Source organism: Aethalodelphis obliquidens, unplaced genomic scaffold (assembly GCF_003676395.1).
Source record: "Aethalodelphis obliquidens isolate GAN/ISIS:26980383/991018 unplaced genomic scaffold, ASM367639v1 scaffold29, whole genome shotgun sequence".
NCBI lineage: Eukaryota > Metazoa > Chordata > Mammalia > Artiodactyla > Delphinidae > Aethalodelphis > Aethalodelphis obliquidens.
The window spans coordinates 15,280,522-15,298,880 of NW_020837973.1; positions in this window are offsets into that span (position 1 = coordinate 15,280,522).

The window sequence follows — 18,359 nt, forward strand, 5'->3', positions numbered from 1 at the left end:
GAAAACATAGGCAGAACACTCTATGACATAAATCACAGCAAGATCCTTTTTGACCCACCTCCTAGAGAAATGGAAATAAAAACAAAAATAAACAAATGGGACCTAATGAAACTTCAAAGCTTTTGCACAGCAACAGAAAGCATAAACAAGACCAAAAGACAACCCTCAGAATGGGAGAAAATATTTGCAAATGAAGCAACTGACAAAGGATCAATCTCCAAAATTTACAAGCAGCCAATGCAGCTCAATAACAAAAAAACAAACAACCCAATCCAAAAATGGGCAGAAGACCTAAATAGACATTTCTCCAAAGAAGATATACAGACTGCGAACAAACACATGAAAGAATGCTTAACATCATTAATCATTAGAGAAACTTAAATCAAAACTACAATGAGATATCATCTCACACCTGTCAGAATGACCATCATCAAAACATCTACAAAGAATAAATGCTGGAGAGGGTGTGGAGAAAAGGAAACAGTCTTGTACTGCTGGTGGCAGTGTGAATTGGTACAGACACTATGGAGAATAGTATGGAGGTTCCTTCAAAAACTACAAATAGAACTACCATATGACCCAGCAATCCCACTACTGGGCATATACCCTGAGGAAACCATAATTCAAAGAGTCATGTATCAAAATGTTCGTTGCAGTTCTATTTACAATAGCCAGGAGATGGAAACAACCTAAGTGTCCATCATAGGATGAATGGATAAAGAAGATATGTCAAATATATACAATGGAATATTACGCAGTCCTAAAAAGAAATGAAATTGATCTATTTGTAATGAGGTGTATGTACCTAGAGTCTGTCATACAGAGTGAAGTTTGTCAGAAAGAGAAAGACAAATAACATATGCTAACACATATATATGGAATTTAAGAAAACAAAATGTCATGAAGAACCTAGGGGTAAGACAGGAATAGAGACACAGACCTACTAGAGAATGGACTTGAGGATATGGGGAGGGTGAAGGGTAAGCTGTGACAAAGTGAGAGAGTGACATGGATATATATACACTACCAAACGTAAAATAGATAGCTAGTGGGAAGCAGCCACATAGCACAGGGAGATCAGCTCGGTGGTTTGTGACCACCTAGGGGGGTGGGATAGGGAGGGTGGGAGGGAGGGAGACACAAGAAGGAAGAGATATGGGAACATATTGATTCACTTTGTTATAAAGCAGAAACTAACACACCATTGTAAGGCAATTATACTCCAATAAAGATTTAATAAAACAAAACTGCTATTGAAAATTCTACTTCCCAATCTCAATTATCTCACACTTTACTGTTTTTGTGATATTCTGCATTATAACAGTACTCACTGAAAGAAATTTAATAAAAACTAATTTCTCTGACCTTTAAAATAACATTTAATGGCTATTTACATTTTGAAATAGTTTGTTTTATGTACCACTCACCATCATAAAACTGATATTTTTCAGAGTAAATATTCAGTACTACGTCTTGTTTATAGATTTTCACAGATAAATCTATTTCCTTAGTAGATTTGTTATTTATGTTTTCAAAATATATTATGTAGCCTTCTGTTTTTCACCTTTTGTTTTTAAAGGAAAAAACACAGGTATAGTGACTGGTAAAAGTTGATGAGGATGTGAATGCAGGAGGATGCTGCTACTATGCATTTAGGGACTTAAGCCACTGTAATTGCCTCATGCAGACCTGAGAACCTTAGTACATTAATCAGATTGGAAACATTTTTCCAGCAGGATTAAGGTTATTTAGCCCAGATTCTTCTTTTGCCTACTAAGGATCTTTTAGAGGGAAAGTAGTTTCATATCAACTACACATAAATTAATATCATAAGACCTCATAATTAAGCACTATTATATTTAGAGTGACTTTCAGAGCATTGAATTTCTAATAATTATGATTCTCAAAGGTATGATGACATGTTATGATTATTTTAGAGATGGATAACCTGGGACAAGAAAGTTTTCACTTTACCAAGATCTCATAGCTGGGAGAGGCATTGAAAGATTCAGATATAAAATTAGAATAATTCTAACCCATAAAATAATCAGAGTATTATGTACTTGGAACTAGGTTAACATTATAGCATTACTCTTACAGAAAAATATATTATAAAGTTGTGAGTGTGAATGTGAATGTCTCTATCAAGTGTAAATACTATGGGTATTCTCTTTAAGCACATGTCTATGGGATGTGTTTCATGGTTTGTACAACTGCCTTCCACATTTCCCCTTCTGTATTCATAGACAGCTTGAAACAATTCATTTCCAACCTGATTTTATTTCCCTCATAAACAATTTTGGCTTTGTTATCTGGATGTCAAATGATATTTTCCTTTTTTCAAAGTTTAGTAGTTTTATAAAATCATTTCTACATTTTTATAATTATGGCATGATTTTCCTAAGTTCATGGTATTCATTATAAATGTGTAAGTTCAAATACATTTTTTAATAAAGGAAGTTGATTTTAATTACAGAAGTTAGTATGTGTTGTTTTCCATTGCTTCAGTTTTCTTTGTGTTGACCCCATGTTGGGTTTTCTAGGGCTATATTCTACATCTTTGCTCTCAAATCTGTTGAATTTCTATTCACTTGTGATATTTTCAGTTTAGTTTACTTTCCTACAATCAATTTTTTCTTTTCTTTGTAAATCTTTTCTACTGAATTTTAATTATTTCCCTTCATCAGTTTTTTGTTTTGTGTTTTCATTTTTCTCTAATCAGTCATACCTGAGTTTCTCTAGTTCTGATTATACTCTTCTTTCATATCTTCAATTGTATTCTTGATTTTTTTAGCTTATTTTGAAATAATATAGTTTTGCTTTTCACATTTTGTGACCATGTCTTTCTAGTGACTTCATGTTTGTTGGGATCTCATTCAAGTAATTATTCTCTTTTTCCTCATTGATCTTTGATTGAGCTACAAATGACATTCGTTACTCATATTCCATGTTTGAACACAGTGGTTTTTCTGCACATTTACAGGGAAGCTTCTATGTAGGTGGCTGGGTGTGGACCAGGAAACATTTTCTAGATTCATGATTCTAAATTTCTCTCTTTTGCTATGACAAAAATATATTTTTAAAATGTGCTTCTATTTTCTAAGACCTTCCTTTCTATTCCTTTCCTGTCATGTATTTGAAGCTTCTCTTACTTTTGATCCTAGTTTTTCTCTCCTTCACGTTTTTGATTCTCCTCCCAATGGTTTCTTCTCCCAAGAAGAGCTCGGGCTGCTTATTCTGATGAGTTATTTCCTCCTAGGCCAAATCAGCACCACTGGACCGTCTTCAATCCTGTGGCCTTTATTGAACTCTTCCAATGTCAGCTCTTGTCCTTAAGTCAGCCCAGCAAGTTTTTACTATGCATCACAACTTCTCTTTTTGTTAAGGATTTCGAGTTTCTTGGATCTGTGGTTTCACTGTCTTCTGTTTCATGCCATAGAGTTGCTCATTTCAGGTCAGCTTGGTTGCTGAGAGTGGCCCAGCTTCTTGGATTTTGAGGTTTATGGGATACTTTTCACTTTTTTTTTTTTGAAGATATTATCTAGGGGGTTTCAGCTTTGTCATTACAGTTGCTTATTTGCTCTTTTATGAGGGGTTCTCTGAGATTGAAAAACTACCTTGACATTGTGATCTTGTTCTCATTCTTCCATCCACCTATTCCACAGTAAACATCAAGCAGTGTAAGGACTTTTGTAAAGGGAGGAAGGTTTTCATGGTTTATGTGGATATATATATGGATACAGATACAGATATGTATACATGTGAATATGTATATGCAGTCTTCTCAAAGATTTAGTCCTGTGCTTCCAAATATTGTCCTGTCCAAAAGTTTTTTACATGATATAACTCTAAAACTACTATTTTTTTTTCCCTTTCACGTCTCTTTACCTCAGTGGAAGCCACCTTGAAGCAGTTAAAAAACACTAAGTAGGAAGTTTCACCCTAAATCTAATCTTTACTTCAAGTCACGTTATTTACCTAAAAAGTTTTACTAGGCCTTTGTTGTCAAAGTTTTTTGAAATCCAATCCCTCATTGTTTGGGGTCTAAAAGCATTCAGTTTTTTCTATTTTGGGGATCCTCAAATTTCTGGACACTTTATTTTCTTTTGTTTACACTGTCCAATCAGCCACTTATTTCATGGGTTCATTTGTTCTTGTGATGTTTGTAGGCTACTGTATGTAAGAGATTTACCAAATACTTGAGAATTACCCAAGTTTTAAATCTTTGAAATTAGTTCCCTTGCTGGTCCTAACATTATAAGATTTTTTTCCTAATAGCAGCATCTTTCAAGATACTGTTTCTCTATAGGACAGAGGAAAGTAGCATTTATGGAAGTAACAAGTCACACCTGGAATACAAGTGACTTAATTATTTTATAAATGATTTTATTTATATTATGAAGATATATGTTTTACTCACCTCACTGTGTGATGTATGAAAACAAGTTCCTGCCTTCATCTTCCTCCAGGTGGTGCTTTAAAAATCTGAGTTTCTTGCATTGTATAAGCACCCATGCCTGCTATTACAAGTAGCTTCTTTGGTTACATGGCAGGAAAAGAGAGGACTGAATATTTTTATTAGGGTCACAGTCCACTGACAATAACTCAGTTACATGACAAAACCAAACTATAAAAGAAGCTTAGTAATGTAGTTTTCCTTTTTGATCAGGAAGGTACTAGAGTATGGGGAACCCATGACATCTACATAAAGGTAGTAAGTCTCTCTTTTTGTCATAATATAGTGGACCCATATTTTTAGGACATTCCAAACACATGAAATATTTCCTCTTACTCTTCCTTTGTAATTTAATAAAATATTTTCCCCAAGTCAGCTCAAAAGTTACTTTAATTACCAGTTAAAAAAAATTGGATGTTATAATAGAATCCAGGATATGCAGAAAAACTTAACTTGAGGACAGGAACAGTAGATGATGAAGGAAATTAGAAGTGTGAAGTATGTAACGATGTTTCCAGAAAACTTGCATGAGAAGGCAGTAACTAATGCTCAGAATAAAATCTGAAAATTCTGAATGTGGTGGGAACCATAAGTAAACTTAAAACTTAGCATCAAACCAGTAATGGAGTTTAACTTTTAATGAACATGTACCTATAAGATTTTTTTCTTAAAAATAGGGCCATAGCACAGAAAAATGACATATAAGAGGCAATATATATATATATATGTACAGATTTTAAGTTTATCTTGGACCTTTGTCAACTTATAAAAGTTATAGTCACACTGAACTATATTTTATAGGATAAAAAGTAATGATATTTCAATGACAGAAATTATATCTCTTGGAGTACAATGTGGAATTTGTAATGAATTAACTTAAGAAAATAGAATCAGAGAAATGTCTTAACTAATATTTTGAGAACAGAAAACTTAGTCAAAGACAGACTCAGTTTTAAAAACACGGATGAAATACACTGCCTTATGAAATTTTGCATTCCTTAAAAAATTATTTTGTGAAATATGTCATACTAACATAGAAGACAATATAAAAACATACTTACATTCTTAAGAATAACTGTAAAACCGTAACTGTACAATTACCACTCAGGTTAAGCAACAGAAGATTTTTAGTATCTTTAAAAATACTTATGCTCATGCACATGTTCCCATCCACATCATCTTCTTACTCTTTCCTACTCCAGAAATTATTCACTTTTGTAATAATAATTACACTAATAATCTTTTAATAAAACAATACTGTACTAGATATATGAGCAAGGTAAATATTTCTTGGCCCTTTTATTAGACTCCCAGTGCATCACCCCAAAGGTAACTCAAAGTTTGTGTTTTCTTTTGTAAACTTTCAGTATACTGGGCTTTGGCCCATGCAGTAACAAGGATATAGATTTTTTTTTTTGTTTTCGGTACGCGGGCCTCTCACTGTTGTGGCCTCTCCCGTTGCGGAGCACAGTCTCCGGATGTGCAGGCTCAGCAGCCATGGCTCACGGGCCCAGCCACTCGGCGGCATGCGGGATCTTCCCGGACCAGGGCTCGAACCCGTGTCCCCTGCATCGGCAGGCGGACTCTCAACCACTGCGCCACCAGGGAAGCCCTAGAAGTATTTTTTTAATGCAAAAAAATGACAATATAACAGGGCTCTGTACTTTTCCATTTAATATGTTTTGTGATGCTTTCTACGTCAGTGGTATGAATATACTTCATTGCTTCTAAAAGTCGAGTGTTTCATTATAGACCCAAATGACAATTTATCTGACCCCTGTTTTTGGCAAACTGGTTGTTGTCAGGATTTGTTTTAAAATGTGAAGGTTGCTGCAATGAATATCCTCATACTTATATGCCTGGTATTCTTATTTTAGAGAATATCTTTTAAATTATTCCCAGCAGTGGAATAAGTGTGTCTTTTATAAGTACAATTTTTTCAAGGTTGTTGGATGGGGGCATATTAGAGTCTTTGGGGAGTTGTGCTGCACATTTTGAAGGAAACACTATTCTTGGCATCCCCCCTGTTAGTAATTGAAGAATTTCCTAATGGGACTGTGCCAGGCACATAACTTATTGAAGATGGTTTACAGTATAAAGCCTAAATAGAATTATATTTGCCTAAATTGAAATGTACATGAATAGACCTCATGCTGTCATGAAGAAATAATTAAAAAATAAATGATTCCTAGATGAGTCAACTTAATCTAAAATACTGTATAACTGAAAATAAAATCATGAAATTTCCTTAGGTTCTTAAAAATAATACATTTTTCTGAAAACCTGGTGATTTATTTATAATCCATATTACCCTTTCATAATAATATATAACTAAATAAATTTAGTATTGCACATAAACTTTTGATTTCAACAAATCTTTTTAATACATAGTAATTAAGATAAACTACTGTCATGTATACCTGCTGAGAAATCAGAAATTACTCAATGTAATTTTCTTTTTTTAATAATCATGTAAGGTAACTAAGAACTAAAATAGTCCCCATTTATTTCTTTTTTCTGTACTATCATTTATTTCCAAGAAATGATATCATTCAAAGGAAGAGAGAAACAAATGATTCAGCATGTACAATTTCACCTTAATTTTCTCTGCTAAACTGAACAGCTTAATCTGAAAAGAGTCCTTTACACAATGTATTCTAATAATTAAATTCTTGAAATAAATTTCTTCCCAGTTGGTAATCATTGTACTCTGATTCATAGAGTGTCCTTATTGCACAAGAAGAGAAATGGGAGAGTGAATTGTGAAATGCATAGGCAGTTGTCAAAAATGTTCTCCACTGAGTAGCATAGGATAAGAAATATGGCCCTGATATATATTTTTTTAATTTGTATTTTTTCTTAAATCAAGAAGACATTTGTTTACCTAACTGTTTAGTAAAGAATCCTGATAAATGAGGACTTTAAGCCCATCCAACCTCAATAATGTTGTTGCTAGACTATGGCTCTAAACAAAGTTGATCCTTCAACTACTGGGTGATTCAATAAAAGAGTAATGGACAGTCACTCTCCCCCTTTCAGAGTGCAAAATAATACATATTACTCTGGTCCTGCTTTGTTCTCAGCAGTAAGCTTTCCTTTCTCCTTTCATCTCCCTTCCTTCCTCCCTTCCTCCCTCCCTCCCTCCCTCCTTTCCTTCCTTCCTTCCTTCATCCCTCACTTCCCCCCTCTCTACCTTCCTTCTTCCCCCGCCACTCCCTCCCTTCTTCCCTTCCTTTCCCCACCTTTGGCCAGTTTGATGGTTTGACCCATTGTGAACTGGAATCACATATTAAGCTGATCTAAAACCATTGAAACCATAATATATGCTACCAGTCATTATTTTATTTATTCCCAAGCTTCATTTTAAAATTAAAACAATATAGTTAATCAAATCTCTGTGCTTAATGGATTCTTATTCTCAATATTTATCATGTTTAATAATAACTTTTTAATGGAATTATGTTTTGGAGCCAGAGTGGAGAGTTTAGAACAGTGTGAGAGTGGAGAGAAATTTAAAATCTTTTTTTTTTTCTTTCAAGTTTTCTCTCATTTTGTTGTTCAAGGATAAACCTTAAGTGGATATTTTTATTGAAGTGTTTTCAATTAATATTAGAAATACTGATTCAAGCCATTTGCCAGATAACATTTTCTTTATTGTCCTGATTTAAAGAGATGGATGTGAGATTGCACTCAGACACAAGGAGAGGTAACTTACTTTGCAACGCCTTTCGAGAAGTTTACTGAAACTGTTTTGTCCTCATTTGAAAAATGTATTCTATAAAAAAAATACTCATATACATATAGATAATCAATGAAACAGCTCTAAATCTTTATTACCTAAAATCTCAATGAGTGTGCTATCTCTTTTTGACTTCTTTGCCTTGTTTTCTTTTTTCCCCTTGACGTGTCAAATCAGTGTACATCCTACATCCCTGTGTTTTCTCCTGTCAAACGAGGGCTAATTTAGATTATTTTAGATTAGTGTTTTCCTGCATAAGATACCAGATTCTTAACTTTATATAAGGGTAATAATAGGGCCTCTTATGCTGTTATCAGAATTTGAAAGAACTTAATTGGTACAGTGCACTTATCTAAATGGTTATTTCTTCAATTTAAAAATATTGCTGATTATTTTCTTTGAGGCTGATTTTTCCCACTTTATTTTATTTTATTTTATTTTATTTGCGGTACACGGGCCTCTCACTGTTGTGGCCTCTCCCGTTGCAGAGCACAGGCTCCGGACGCGCAGGCTCAGCGGCCATGGCTCACGGGCCCAGCCGCTCGGCGGCATGTGGGATGTTCCCGGACCGGGGCACGAACCCGTGTCTCCTGCATCGGCAGGCGGACTCAACCGCTGCGCCACCAAGGAAGCCCTATAACATCATGTTTTGATAACTTGGAAAATACTGCCTAACCATGAATCTTTCTAATAGTTACCCATTTTATTATGCACTATCAAAATACACACATACACTAAAATCCATTATTTTTTAAATGTCTTTGAGTACTCTGTGGCTGTCACTGGGGACACTAGTTTTCTAAAATTCTATTTTTTCCCTGAAAGTTCAAATTTTATCATCATCAGTAAATACTGTCAGGTGTTTTCTTTTTGCCAAATATTCATGTTTGAATAACCATCGTTTGTCTTTCAGTCATTCTTTCAAGTAAAAATGGTATTCCGTGAAAAAAGCAGCTAGTTCAGCTGATAGCTCACACAATTGTATGAGTGTTTTTGCTGTGGGTAACAATTATATCAGTATGTAGTTGAAGTGCTTCATGCTTTGTTCCTATGTCTTTACACAGAATATTAAAGAAATATATTCACAAAGGTCAAAGTTTGATAGCATTAATAATTATTACTGTTTCCTCAAGGACATTCTTAAGTGAAACAGGCTTTTTTTTTTTTTCTTGTGAGTGCATGGCAGTGAACAATAAAATGGCAACTGGTACAGTTTGGTGCCAACACACTTAAACACCATTGTTTAAGACTAGTGACATCTTAGTGTTATTTTGAAAGTGGTTTGGCCTTAGGAACCCTGAAAGTGTCTTTGGGACCCTCAATTTTTCAGAAACCACACTCTGAGAACCACCAGGAAGGAGACATCCCACTTCTCCCCTACCCCACAGCAAAGCAGAGAAGTTAAATAACACAGAAGTTTATTCCTTTCCCACATACCAATCTGGCCAATATAATCTGGAAAGGGAATTCTTTTTCCCAAGAAGAATCAGGAAGCTAGTTTCTGCCGTTTTGTGGTTAACACCATCCCAAGGAAGTTGTCTCCATCAGCATGACTGCCAGTCTATCCATGTTGCAGCTTGTGGGAAGAGGAAAGAAAAATTCATGGGCAATTATTTTGTTTGTAAATCTGTAAAACAGAGGTTGCACAACTTTCCAACCATGTTTCATTGACAACAACTTGGTTCAGTCTAGTTACTAGAAGAGCTAGAAAACTAGATGCTATGCATATGCCCCAGAAAAGGAAAGGATGGGTTTTGAGTGTGTGTATGTGTGTGTGTGGTGTGTGTATGTGTTTGTGTATGTGTCTTGGTGGAGGGAGGGGATAGAGAGGCGATCTCCCATGAATTTTGAATTTCAAACATTTAAAAAAAAATCTGAAGCTTCCAATTAAATGGAACAATTTATATTTCAAAGAAATATATAATTATAGTAATTTAAAAATTAGTTTAGTAGATTACTGGGCAAAAAGAACCATAGAATCTTATTGGCAGACAACTTATCATTTACTTGTTAGTTGAAAGAAAAACTAAGAACTCCTAGTTTTGGTTACCTCATCTAAGAAAAATACTTCAGAAAATGTTCTAAACAACTCTAAGTGACTCAAAATAGATACTTTAAGAGGAGAGAAAATTAAAGAAGAATAGGTAGTGACTGATGACATTTTATATATAATTAATGCAATGATACTGTGCTTGGGATTTTATACTATCAAGGCTAAGCAATATTTGCGACATGGAGTTTTCATATAGCAAAGGAAAAAGTAAAACTAAACTACTATAGATAGCACAATAACATTTTAGAAAATAACAGAACAGGTGAGCTGGAGCAAGGGGAAATGAATACATTCTTTTAAGATTGAAATCTCTTAAATAAGGTAAAATATTATTTTGTGTAATGATAAAAGACAATTTTCTTGGAGGACACATTCCTCATAAAACTGTAAGCACCAAAGCATTTAGAATTCCAAACATAAAGCTTAATTGATTAGAAACGCAGGAGAACTTGATAAGAATAGAATGATACTCAGGAACTAGAATATATCTTTTACAGAATTAGAAAGATCTAATAGAAATAAATAAGTGAGAACATATAGGAACTGAATACTGTAAAAACTCCACTCAAACATAAATATCTGACTTTGCATTCTATGAATATTGAATATATGTATATTTTATTAGTGTCCAAGGAATACGTACAAAATTGCTTATGTACTTAGATGTAAGTCTTAAAGTTTTTTAAAAAGTGCATATTTCAAAGGCTACAACCATGGTCATAAATTTAACAAACTTAGAAATAAATTGTAAAAATATGTTATAAAAATTTGAACTGCTTTAATATAAGAAACATGGTTATATTCAATGACCTGAATCCAAAAAGGAAATATTCCTGAAATTACAATCTTCAGGAAAGGCAATAAAAGGGAATATAATTAATAACAAAACTGATGACAGATCACTTGAACATGTTTTAAAAGCTTTTGTATGTAAAACTGACTAAAAATAATTGGGGTAAATCCTCATCTTGTATTAGCTAGCTTTGCTGCACTAACAAATAAGCCTAAAATCTCAGTGGCTTACAGCATCTAAGATTTCTTTCTTGCTGATATTATAGGAGGGCTGCATTGGCTGTAGCTCTTCTCCAGGCTGCAGGGACCTAGGCTGGGACTCAGGTTGAGGTTATCAGTAACCACATGGAAAGTGCCATTTTCATGGCTCAGGGAGAAGCAACAAACACACAACTGCATTTAAAGCATTTGCTTGCACTTTGCCACTCAGATATTATTTGCCAAACAAATCACGTGTGGTCAGTGACACACACATTACTTATTCAGAGTCTCTGAAATTCACCAGACAAGGACAGGAAAATACCATCCTCTTATTGGGATAGGAAAGAAGAGAATGATTTTGAAAAATAAAATAATCTTCCATGTATCTTACGTCCAAAAACTCAACACAAATCAAAATTAGCTGGTGTAGCAGGCACTAAAAATTAAAGCTAAAATTAATATAAAATAATATTATGTTAGAAATGAGAAAGAATACACAGCCACAGGTACAGAAGTCATTGATTCAATCATATTAATATAATTTAATACATGTGAATTTATGGAAACAAATTTAAGGAGTAATGAAACAGATAATGCTCTAGCTCAGCAAAATTTACCAAATTATTAAAGAAGTATGTCCTTACTAAACTAATTACTAGATAAATTAATGTTAACTTATAAATGATGTTTTCACAGCTGAGATATATCTAAACTTTAAAAAAGAAATGTTACTTAACTATCCCCAGAAACATTCATTTTATACTGATTGAAAAACTTTATACGAAAAACTTTGTATCATTAAAAATGGGAAATCATAGATTATTTTAATTATAGATATATATCCAAATTTTAAATAAATTTTTACCAAATATAGTCAGGTAGAGTGTCAGAATAATTACAATGTATTTCTTTTAATGGAAGGATAAAGTCAATATTAGAAAAATCATCAAAATAAGTTATTATATCAGGAAATTAATGGTGTTAAAGAAGTCATGGTATATTAATAGGTGATTAAAAGGAGCTTGTGAATGTCTAGGAAATTTTCTTCAAATAGGCTTAAGTAGCATAGAGATAGAAGAGACTTATTTCATGTTATAATTCTAAACAGAAAATTAGGCTCCTTTTGCAAAGATAATGCTTCATTATAACCCACTCCAAATCTCAGTGGCTTCCAACAACCACATTTATTTTCCTACTGTGATGGTTAATTTTACCTGTTAACTTTTGACTAGGCTGTGGTTGCTTGGTCAACACTAGTCTAGATTTGCTGTGAATGTATTTGTAGATGTGATCAACATTTATAATCAGTCAACTGCAAGTAAAGCAGATTACTCTCCATGATGTGGGTGGCCTCATCCAATCATTCGAAGGCTTTAAGAGCAAAGACTGAGATGTCTCAAAGAAGGAATTCTACCTCAAAACTGCCATAGAAATCCTGCCTGAGTTTCCAGTCTGCTGGCCTGCACTCAAAAATCTCATGATTCTTAACAATAAATCTTTCTTTCTCTGTCTCGATCTCTGTCTCGGTCTCTCTCTCCTCTATGTATCTTATATACTATATATAGAACATATATGTAAATTCATATATACCTATGAATTCATAGAATGTCTTATATAGGATATCTATGAATTTATGTATTTATATGGATATATATATCTGGGATATGTATATGAAATATATCTGGGATATCTATACTTCATTGGTTCTGTTTCTCTCAGGTTCAAGTCTACCACACATGAATTCACCCCAAGCCCAACTTGAACGGGCAGTGGATTCTTACTTACAAGTCTGCCAAAAGACAAGGCAATACAGCACACAATCCCATTTAAAGCCTCTGCTTGAATTTCATCTAATCACATCTCTGTCCAAAGCACATCTCTGACCAAGACAAAATCAGAGGGATGGGCAAGTTCACATTAACCCATGGAAGAAGGAGGAATTTTTTTTTAGAAAAGCCTACACATGACAGTACCAAAATTCAAATGTCAATTTTTGTGTAAATGAGAGAAAAGAGGAGTTCCATATATCATACTTATTTATTATTAGTTGGGAAATTTTGATTAATAAGTCAGTAAAGTAAAATAAGTGGTTTTAAAAAACTTTCAAAAATAATACATGAAATCATTAATTTTTGTTAGGTTAATTTGCTTTTGGAGAAATCCATTTTCTGGTAAATTACACTAAAAACAGAATAATTATTAGCATTTGTCTAGGCAAATGAAAAATATAGATAAATAAGCATACATTACAATTTTTGTATTGAAAATGATCAGCTTGTATGAAATGTAAAAATGACCCCATTACAAAATGACAAAGAATCTTTAAAATATTTAGAGTTAAAGGCAACAGTAAAGCTCTGGACTTTAAAAAGAAGTACTGAATCTTAACAGAAGACCTGAACAAGTAAAAATCTATACCATAATTTTGGAAGGGAAGATTTAGTATATATAAAATATTCAATCATAAGTATATAAATTAGTGGTAGTAAATATATTTGATACTATTCTACTTAGCATCTCAAATTTTAAATTAATTAATCATTTCAATTTTACTTGAACAACATGTATTGGAAAATTGTCAAAAATACTTTAGAATAAAGGTAATGAAAAAGATTTGTCTAACTAGATGATAAATTTTGGATAATGAAGACTATAATATTAACATCGACCAAAATATCTTTAGGGCAGAATAGAAATATTCCATTAATATTTTATTAATATTTATTGTTCCTTCCTATTGTCTTGTAGCTTAGGGACAAGTGGGGAATCGGATGTTAGCAGTGTGAGTTAATGCCTCCTGATTGTATTTAACTAGGTTTTCAAAAACAAGGAGCACAGAAAAGAACTGCAAGAGTGAAAAGGGATAGGATTTACAAATGCAATGTATTTTTATTTTTTATTATTATTATTATTTTTATTTTTTTGCGGTACGCGGGCCTCTCACTGTTGTGGCCTCTCTTGTTGTGGAGCACAGGCTCCGGACGCGCAGGCTCAGCGGCCATGGCTCACGGGCCCAGCTGCTCTGCGGCAAGTGGGATCTTCCCGGACTGGGGCACGAACCCGTGTCCCCTGCATCGGCAGGCGGACTCAACCACTGCGCCACCAGGGAAGCCCTGCAATGTATTTTTAAATGAGAAAAGCAAAGTATGGAGATGTGTATATAATAAATTACTTATTATAATTTTTGTAAAATAGAAAATGTTAAGGAGTCTAGGCATTCATAAAATTAGTTGCATTGGATACATGTGAGTAATAAGAAAAGATGCATGATGTGGAAGGATTTTGGTCTTGCTGGTTACTTTGATGGAAGAAGAGGTGAAGAAGTTAAGCAAAAACAAGAGTAACAACAAAAACCCTAATATTCTAGTAGAAGAGGTCATGCCAAAGCCTCCCTAACCCATCATTTGCAGGAGTGCAGGGTGGCTGAACATGAGGACACTCCAAAAGGCAGGTAGGTGCATCCACTTTGGAGTTTATTTCATTCTCCCTATCTGAAGGTCAGGCTGAACAGAACTGAGAGAAATCTGGTCCTCATTTAAGTACACTTACCAAACACAGGAGACAGTGAACAGAAATAAAATTGCTCTTCTCAGATTCCCCTTAACTAAGACTTTTTCAGCTGCCAGATCAAACAAATTCCATTCAATTCCAATCAGTTACATTCATTGTCATGGTGTGTACTAAGGGCTCACTATACTCCAGTCAATGTACTAAGCATGGGGGGAGAGAATGTTGAATAAAGCAAGCACAGTTCTGGTCATTTCAGCATAATTCATGGTATAGAATGATAGTAATCTAACAATAACAATAAACTCAGGAAAGCTCTGGTAGTGCACATGCACAGTGTTCAGAAGCACATGTTTGGGGCACATATCTCAATTTAAGTGGGCCAGTGAGGTTTTCCCAGAAAGAGTGGGTCAAATCTGAGACCTAAATGGTAAATATATGTACTCTGTGGGTATCAAACATGACTCCACAAATATTATTCATGAACAAACACCACATTTCAGGTGTTTCCCCTTCATTGCAGAGTGAGAAATACATTGATTTCAGGCCATAAAAAAAATACAGTATAACAGTAAATTAAGGTGAAGCCAGGCTTCTCATTGCAGAGAAAGACCATACTGTAAAAGATGATAAATAGAACTTTCAAAGCCTGTGCTTTTACTTTATTATACGAATCATGTAAATGTGTATTGCAAAAACAAGAGAACAACAGAAGTACAAATTCATTTACTAAGAGGAAAGATATACAAATGGGAAGAATTTCTAATATGAAGTAAAAATAAAAAGGTGCTAGTTATGATAAAAATTCTAATAGCTACATCAAAATATTTCAGATATCTATTTAACATCTCAGAAACCTTGTGGGGTATATAATATGTTAGAAAAAATCAAAATGCAATAGTAGAATTTAAATCTGGGCCAAAAGCGCTAGAGAGCCAAATTAATATTACATAACCACTAAGCTGAGTTCAAAACTCAAAGCTCTCCTCCTCTAAGCAGAAGTATAAAACAAAGAAGAAAATAATGAAATAAGTAATTATAAGTGCAAAATTGGAATGAGAGATCCAGCAAGAAGAGGTCAGACAGACAGGATTGAAAGATAATTACCATTTTATGGAAGAATACTTCACCTGAATTTGAAGATGAAAGGATTCATTGATATAGGAGGAAATATCCTAAAGCTATATAGTAAATATTGTGAATTTTTGAAATCCAGGAATAAAGAGAGAACCCTACAAATATCCAAGTAAAAACAGCACACGCACAGACAATTACACTTATTATACATAGTAGCAATATGGGAAGAGTAATTATAATGTCTCAGTTTCTCAGTTATGAGTAGTACACAGTGGCTAGCCCAACTGTTCTCATTCTGAAGATAACTTAGACTGATATCAACAGGACTGCAAGCAGTAACACTGACCTCAAACACACTCCTTCTGTTCCCAGGTCTCTCAGTCACTGTAATAAGTTCCATGGGTACCAACGGGTTTTACTTCAGACAATTAAGATATAGTCCGAGGTCAGTCTATAACCAAAGGAAGAGTGTTTAGAGACCACCTGATCTTTTGTGTATTGTCAGTAATTACAAGGGGCACACAATGAACCAACAGGCAACCCCCATCCCCAATGGAAACAGTCCATGGCCACTCGCTCTATATACAAACATATAACCCAAAGCGGCACAGGTCTTTTCAGTTTGGGATTGTTGTTAAACTTGATTTGATTTGATGTGGTCAATTTGACAGGAGAGGGTGAAGACGATGCCTCTGTGTGGCCTTTTTCATCACAGGAAATATGGGCCACTCTTTTGCAGGAGTCACAAGTCTGGCGTACAATGGTGGCTTTGCATCGGAAACACAGAACTTTATTTGTGCTCAGCCTATGAGGGCAATGTGTTGCCATGCCCCGTGCACTGATGATTCTATAAGCAGTTGTAGCAAAATGGGCAGCACAAGCCTGATCAGCAGCTTGGTTCCAGTTGGTCTCTGTATCCACATGTAAGCATCTCTGTGAGTGCACAGCTCCTCAATCCACAGTCCTGGTCTTGACCCCAAAGAGGGACATTTGAAACTGCTGGTCTGTAGACTTCCCAGAGGCAGACCAAATAGCTGTGACATTGACCACAGACCAAGTGTTAGTAATATAACCTGACAGGTCCTTTGGAGTATTTTCTAAGGGAAGGAAAGTGACTGTTAGTTGATCCCATCGTGCTGCTGACTGGCTCTTAGAATAGCTGGACTTCCAGAGCTCTCACCGGGGCTGGATTGCTACTACCACCCAAATGACAACAACCGCTTTTACCTTAACCAAACCATCATTTAACCAAGCCCAGACATTTAGGAGAATCTCTGTAACTCAAGGTCCTCATGGAGCTAATGATTTTGCTTCAAAAGTGGAGTGACGTATAAAGCTTCCCCAAAGATGAAACTGCCACTTTTTCTTTCTATCCTTCGACCATCAGCATAGCATGAGCTGATGCTATTCCAGGTTGGCTGTACTCTTGAATATAGAATTTCCACTTCCCGCTGAGGACTATATCGGTCCCTTCCCTTGTTAGTTCTTGAATCCCATTTGACTCACCCATAAATGGGCTCAATGAGTAGGGATCAGAATAATAGCGGTCTCTTTTCAAGTGGTGTACTTGGGGGCTGTATCAGACAGGTGGCGCCCTTCTACTGGAAAATGGCTTCTCTGTTTCAACAGCAATTGCATCCTAAAGTTGTGATTCCCCTTTGTCTTCCTGAGATTCTACGTTGCTTCTGCTGTACCACCCTGGAGGGGACCTCTCTGCATACCTACATGTGACTGTCCCTGAATTAGGAGAATTCTTTTTTATGCTCAATGGATGGGAAGAAAAAGCTTGTGAACAACAGTAAAGTAACTATTACATTCAATGAAATGTACAGCAAAAGGTCTTTCAATATCCTTCCGGGCCCACAAAAACACAACTTAAACTTCTCACCACTGCAAACCCCCATTAATTGAATGTGAACAATTCACTCCCTACAAGAACACAAACCAAATCGTTTGACATATGCTTGAGTTTGGAAAAGAGCAGCATAGTATTCCTGGGTGGGGAATTTGAGGAGTGAAGGCTCAGATGGGGGTAGGGGAAAGCCGTAGGAGGGAACTTTCTTTCTACCCTTTGACTACCTTCTCCCTGTCTTTCCATGGGGCACCACAGCTTTGCCCTTCTGGTTCTTGGTGTCTTTGCCATTCTTGTTTCCAACACTCTCTTTTCTCCTGAGACTTGGTGGGAAGATGACAAAGGAGCCTGAATGAAGCACACATTAAAGTCTGAGTCCCTGCCTTCTCAAAGTTACCATGTGTAGCCAGAAGGGTGCAAATGGCTCTGAGTGTTCCTTGGAGGCAGGGAGATCTTGCCTTAATCATCTTTCTTCTTAGAGTGATGAGATCAACACAGAGGGGAGGGAGATATCAGAGGGAAGAGGAGAGAGTGACTCCACGCTACAGGATAACAGGCTTTTCATTTGCTTTCTGTTTAGAATGGCCACCCACTTGGTCTCGACCAAAAAACCTTCTAATGTGTTTTGCTCAATCAAACCTCTGTATTGAATGGCATGTTCCAACAGCCATATTGCCCTTCA